Genomic DNA, 6405 nt, shown 5'->3' on the forward strand with positions numbered 1-6405 from the left:
CCGTGTGGAAAAATGTTCTTCCACGGGAATTTGATGCCGGGTTTCAATATGCTCAAAGGGAACAAACGCCTTAACATAGGTAACTTTCCTTACAACTTGATAAGAGAAACCTCAACTGAGTCCTCAGAATTTCATAGATGAAATTCAGTACAATTAGAGAAGCTCCCTGACAAACAACACAAAACCAGTTATTAAAGAGAAATGAATAGGTAATGCGGTATCATATAACAATTTGTTTTCTTGAAGAAGCAATTAGAAACGGAGATGAGATGCTACTCACCAAGAAACTTTGAAAACCAAAAGATTGCACTTGTTGGCTGTTTCATTGGCAACTTTTCTTTTCGATAGAATTGCCCGCACCGAAATTTCTGCTATTGAATGATTACAACTTGTCATTTCATTACTTGCCCCGGAGTATTTTCTCTGCCGATCATGACAAAGTTATAATTGTTAGCATAATAATTTTATCCTGGTCTGTCACTGTTTTCCAGCATGACAAATTCTGCAGAAGGAATTTAATGCCTGGTTTCAATTAGCTGAAAGTGAACAAATGTCTTAACATAGGAAGTTTTGCTGAAATTCAAGACACAATGTCAACCTTGATTCTTCAGGAAATCCATGACATCTTAAACTTGCCTCTCTGCATCAAATTAACATATCAAAATAAAGTTTAATTATAGAGAACATGCTTTTCAATGTCCCCACTGAGTAGAGAATGAGCAAGAAAATAAACCTATCACAATGAATCATCAAAGGATTTCATGAGGGAATCCACCGTAATTGAGAAGCTTCTGACATAAGAGCAATCCAACATAAGAGAAACCAAATAACAGATACATAAATCAGTTCTGCATAAAATTTAAAGAACATGCAAAACCAGTAATTTGTTGTGATATGCTTTCTAGTTTAAAATAAGGAAAAACAAATAAGTAGAAAGCTAACCAACCACTTGAGTCCTTTTGAGTACATAATCTCCTATATTTGTCCATCCTCTTCCACTTTGTTCTAGTACAATTTGGAAGCTGTGATCAAATAGAAATTCGCATGCCTTAGTTAAAAGGAAATTGCACTAACAGTATTATCAGATGATTAATGGTATCAAATTCTAGCTTACCAAGCCATGTAGACAAGGATGGAGCACTGGTTTCATCTGGTAAATTTTCTCTTTGCTTACAAGTGCCTCAATCAAGTTTACTTCAGTGCATGATGTCATTTGGTCAATTTGAAATTCTTAGCATTGTTAGCAACCATAAAAAAATAAGTAACAGAACCAGTTACAAAATGATGTGATTTGCTTTCTAAATAAACGCAAGAATTAAAGAAAGAACAGAGAGCAATATTGAGAAAGCATAACCAACATAATCAAGTTCTTTCCGCTACTCTCCAAAACCCATTCTTCCTCTCTTTAAAGTTTCCTGGGTTTGGTTTGGAAAATGCTGTGTGTCAAGTATCTATCATCAATAACAAATTGTCTATGCAGAAGCAAACAGAGATGAAACGTGAGCAGTTTGAAGCTTACAGAAAATGTTAAGAGCAGGTTGAGCTCTTGTTTCATCTTGCAAATTATCTCTTTTTACAATCCCTCAACGACGTTTCTTCTTCCAAAAATGAGATAACTGGTTCTGCAATTCTATGGCCTCCAGTATTTACTCTGTGATCTAACAGAATTCTTGAATTCTCAGAATAATTAGCATGACTAGAAAATCACTCTTCACATACATCAAAGCAAGAACAAAAAGCAACATTGGTAAGCATTAAACACTAATTCAGTTCTTTCAGACTCTTCTAAAGCCCTTAAGTCCTTCTCTCTTCGATAGGTATTAATGGGCCAATCCATTCTTAATTTTATATAAAATTAAATAAGATAATAAAATCTATGAATAAATATTACTTAAACATGAAATTTGAATAATTGATTAAATATTGAATCAGAAATTGATACATTTATTTAAACAAAAATAAAATATATTACCTCTCATTTTCCCCTACAACCAACAATCATGAATATTTTTCATTGTTGTTCTTCCTTTATTTACTGCTTACCCTTGGTTTTCCTTCAAAGATGAGAGAGTAAATCATTTCAGCACATAGAATCAAAACACAAAGCATTTATGTACCTTATTTTGTATTAATAACCAATGCATTCTTTAATTTTACAAAATATATATAAATATTCTATTATTTTTAAATAACTAATAAGAAAATTTTGATGAAATCAAATTAATTTTATAAAGATAATGATCAAAAGTGAATATAATTAGTGAATTAATTGGCAATGCCAGGCCACCATATGTATTAATATTATATTACTATTCTTGAATTTGGACCATTATTTAATTACCTCTAACTAAATCTATCATTATCATTTAACTTAAACACTGCCTTTTTCAATATCTTCAAATCATTAATTGTTCAATCACAATACATTTATTTAAACAAAATAAAAAAATATTACCTCTCATCTTCCCCTCATCAATCGTAGTGTAGCAGAGGACAGTACCATATGTTTTGTCAATGCTGTATTCTGAACAATGTGGTTTGGCAGTGCCTTCATTGGGGCAGTAACTAATTTCAAGGAAACCAAAGATGACATGATTGTAATATCATCATCTTCTTCTTCCTTTCTTGTAATCTCATAATCCCACTCTTCCCATTCATTCTCACCAAAGCGAGAGTTTTCATTGTGGGAAGAAAAAAATGATGAAGAGTCCATCACTTTCTATTCCCAACCATTAATAGAGTTCTTTCGGCTACACTCTAAAAACCACTGTTCCTCTCTTCGAAGGTCTGGACTTTGGTTTTGGAAAAATGCTCTGTTTCAGGTATCTATTATCAATAACAATTTGCTCTATGCAAGAAGCATGCAGGAGATACAAACTTAGATCATTTGGAATCTCACCAGGGAAATGTTAAGAACAGGATTGAACTCTTGTTTCATCTGGCAAATCATCTTTTTGTTTACAAGCGCTTCCTTAAATGAGATAAATTGGTCCTGCAGTTCTATAGCCTCCAGTATTGACTCTGATGATCACTTCTTCACATACATCAAAGAAATAAACATAATACTCTGATATGCTACCTAATTAGAAATCAAGAAACAAAGAAAGAACAGAAAGCAGCATTGAGAAAGCATATCCAACCACTAATTGAGTTCTATGGACCACTCTTCTAATGCCATTAATTCCTCCTCTCCTCGATAACGAGAAATGCTGGACTGAGAAAATAAATTTTGATGAAATCTGAAACTATAAATAGAAAATTATATGCCTTAGTTAAAATTAAAGAAGAGCTTAAACATTAAGAGAAAATTGACGTACAAAAAGTGGTATTATGACCTTCAAGACGTACAGATACAAAAGATATTTCCTGGTTTGTCACTGTTTTCCAGCAGGACAAAAAGTTTTGCGGAAGGAATTTTATGCCTGGTTTCAATTAGCTAAAAGCGAACAAATGCCTTAACATAGGAAAGTTTTGCTGAAATTTATGACATCATATGTCAACCTTGATTCTTCAGGAAATTCATGACATCTTAAACTTGCCTCTCTGCATCAAAATTAACATATCAAAATAAAGTTTAATTATAGAGAACATGGGTTTTGAATGTCCACACTATGTAGAGAGTTAAGCAAGAAAATAAACCTATCACAATGAATCATCAAAGGATTTCATAGAGGGAATCCACTGTAATTTGAGAAGCTTCTGACATAACAGCAATCCAACAGTAAGAGAAACCAAATAACAGATATATAAATCAGTCCTGCATAAAATTTAAAGAACTTACAAAACCAGTAATTGTGCTGTGATGTGCTTTCTAGTTTAAAAATAAGGAAAAACAAAGAAGTGAGCATAACCAACCACTTGAGTCCTTTTGAGTACATCATCTCCTATATTTGTCCATCCTCTTCCATATTTTTCCTAAGGCACAAATTCTGAAGCTGTGATCAAATAGAAATTTGAATGCCTTAGTTAAAAGTAAAAAATTGCTTAAGCAATATTATCAGATGATTAATAGTATCAAATTCTAGCTTACCAGGCAAATGTGAAGACAAAGGATTGAGCACTGGTTTCATCTGGTAGATTTTCTCTCTGCTTACAAGTGCCTCAAGTTTTCTTCTGTGCATGATATCATTTGGTCAATTTGAAATTCTTAGCATTGTTAGCAACCATAATAAATAAATAAATAACAGAACCAGTTACAAAATGATGTGATTTACTTTCTAAATAAACATCAAGAATTAAAGAAAGAACAGAGGGCCACATTGAGAAAGCATAACCAACCATTAATCGAGTTCTTGAGTTCTTTCCTCTACTCTCCAAAACTCATTCTTCCTCTCTTCAAAGTTTCCCTGGGTTTGGTTTTGGAAAATGCTGTGTGTCAAGTATCTTTTATTACTAAGAAATTGTCTACGCAAGAAGCAAACAGGAGATAGAAACGTAGATCACTTTGAAGCTCACCAGGAAAATGTTAAGAATAGGATTGAGCTCTTGTTTCATCTTGCAAATTATCTCTTTTTACAAGTCCCTCAATAAAGTTTCTTCTTCCATAAATAAGATAAACTAGTTCTGCATTTCTATGGCCTCCTGTATTTGCTTTGATGATCAGTAACAAAATTCTTGAATTCTCAGAATAGTTAGAATGACTAGAAAATCACTTATTCACATACATCAAAGCAAGAACAGAAAGCAGCATTAAGAAAGCATATCTAACCACTAATTCAGTTCTTTCGACTACTCTTCTAGAGCCATTAATTCCTCCTCTCCTTGATAAGGTGAAATGCTGGCTGAGAAAATAAATAGTTGATGAAATATGAAACTATAAATTGAAAATTATAAGGCTTTTAGTTAAAATTAGAAAAGAGCTTAGAAATTACCAGAAAATTGATGTATGAAAAGTGGGATTATGACCTCCAAGAAGCACGGATACATAAGATATTTCCTGGCCTGTCACTGTTTTCCAGCATGATACAAAGTTTTGTTGATCAAATCTGATCCCTGGTTTTAATAAGCTCAAACAGAAGTAATGTCTTAATATAGGTAACAATTCATGACATCTTAAACTCGCCTCTCTGCATATTATAAAAATAACTGAATCAGAACACAATGTTGTGAAGTGCTTTTAAACATCAGTAAGGAAGAAAGAAAAGAGAAATTCACAACCAACCATTAACTAAGTTCTTCTACTACTCTTCTAACACCCATTATCTTCCATAGCGCAAAATGCTGCACTGAAACAATGATTTGAAAGTATAAATAGAAAATTACATGTTTTAGTACAAAATGACAGAAAAAAGCACTTAAACATTTTCCAAGCCAGACAAAATTTAAACAGTATGAAATGCTAGCTTACCAAGTAAATGTAAAGAGCAGGGTTTGGGCAATTGTTTCATCTGGTAAAAGATAACATAATATACCTCATTTTGAAAGTTTAACAGAAAATTGAAATTCTTCCGATATGCTTTCATATTAAACATGAAGCATTAAAGAAAGAACAGAGAACAACATTGAGAAAGCATAACCCACCATTAATTGATTTCGTCCAGCAACTCTGCAAAAAGCATTCTTCCTCTCTTCCATGCCGCAAAAGCATGCATCTCTGGAACAGTAAATATTTTGACGAAATATGAAACCTTAAATAGAAAAAATTACATGTCTTTGTAAAAAGGAATTGACCCAAAAAAAAAAAAAAGAAGCACGTACTTGACTGAGTTCCTCTGCCTACTCTCCTCTCCTAACACCCATTATTTCCTTCTTCCAGAAGACAAAAAAGCTGCATTGAATTTGAAGCTATAAATAGAAGAACATTACATGCTTTAGTATAAATGAATTAATATATATTTAAGATATTTATTTTTTAAATTAATTAATTAACTCTCCAAATACTGATCTCTAGTACAAGGCCCATGTACCTAATTTTGCATTAATGGACCAATCCATTCTTTAACAATTTTACAAAAAAATATAAATATTCTATATTTTTAAATATCTAATTTTGATGAAATAAAATTAATTTTATAAAACTAAAAAAAATTAAAAAATAAATAAATTCAGATTAAACTAAAATAAATTCAGAAAAAATATTGATCTTCACAAGTCACCAAAAACCATATTTAACAAGATCCATGTAACGTATTTTGTACTAATGGGCCAATAATTGCATTATGTATAAAACTACAACAACTAATTTGGTTAAAACAAGTGGAGTAGAGTATATATAAACATAATCATTCAACAAATCCAATGCTATTTCTCTCTCAATCATTCATTTTATCATTTCTATTTTCCTTTAAATAACTGCCAATGTAAACATAATCAAATCAATACTTAATTAAAATTGGCAATGTATTCATATTCTATTTACTATTTCTTTCATTTCCACCATTATTTCTATTTCAATTACCTCTAACT

General features: G+C 31.7%; 2 long non-coding RNA genes across 22 annotated transcripts; both read right to left on the minus strand.

The window, feature by feature from the left end:
* Positions 1 to 2701: 2701 nt before the first annotated feature.
* On the minus strand, positions 2702 to 5041 carry LOC116117748. 20 transcript variants are annotated; one of them, XR_004126022.1, is made up of 11 exons: positions 4872 to 5039; positions 4709 to 4781; positions 4456 to 4581; positions 4279 to 4368; positions 4031 to 4113; positions 3856 to 3935; positions 3640 to 3699; positions 3349 to 3543; positions 3141 to 3245; positions 2900 to 2992; positions 2702 to 2813 (listed from the first exon to the last, which is right to left on the minus strand). It is a non-coding gene; the product is annotated as an uncharacterized LOC116117748 (long non-coding RNA). The 20 variants fall into 20 exon arrangements; XR_004126019.1 differs by having other exon boundaries at positions 2900 to 3031; XR_004126012.1 differs by having other exon boundaries at positions 2900 to 3034.
* A 120-nt stretch (positions 5042 to 5161) lies between these two features.
* Positions 5162 to 5783, minus strand: LOC116117750. 2 transcript variants are annotated; one of them, XR_004126026.1, is made up of 3 exons: positions 5698 to 5783; positions 5521 to 5593; positions 5162 to 5225 (listed from the first exon to the last, which is right to left on the minus strand). It is a non-coding gene; the product is annotated as an uncharacterized LOC116117750 (long non-coding RNA). The 2 variants fall into 2 exon arrangements; XR_004126027.1 differs by lacking the exon at positions 5162 to 5225 and adding an exon at positions 5358 to 5387.
* Between the last annotated feature and the right edge of the window lie 622 nt (positions 5784 to 6405).

The sequence above is a fragment of the Pistacia vera genome, unplaced genomic scaffold (assembly GCF_008641045.1).
Source record: "Pistacia vera cultivar Batoury unplaced genomic scaffold, PisVer_v2 Contig820, whole genome shotgun sequence".
Taxonomy (NCBI): domain Eukaryota; kingdom Viridiplantae; phylum Streptophyta; class Magnoliopsida; order Sapindales; family Anacardiaceae; genus Pistacia; species Pistacia vera.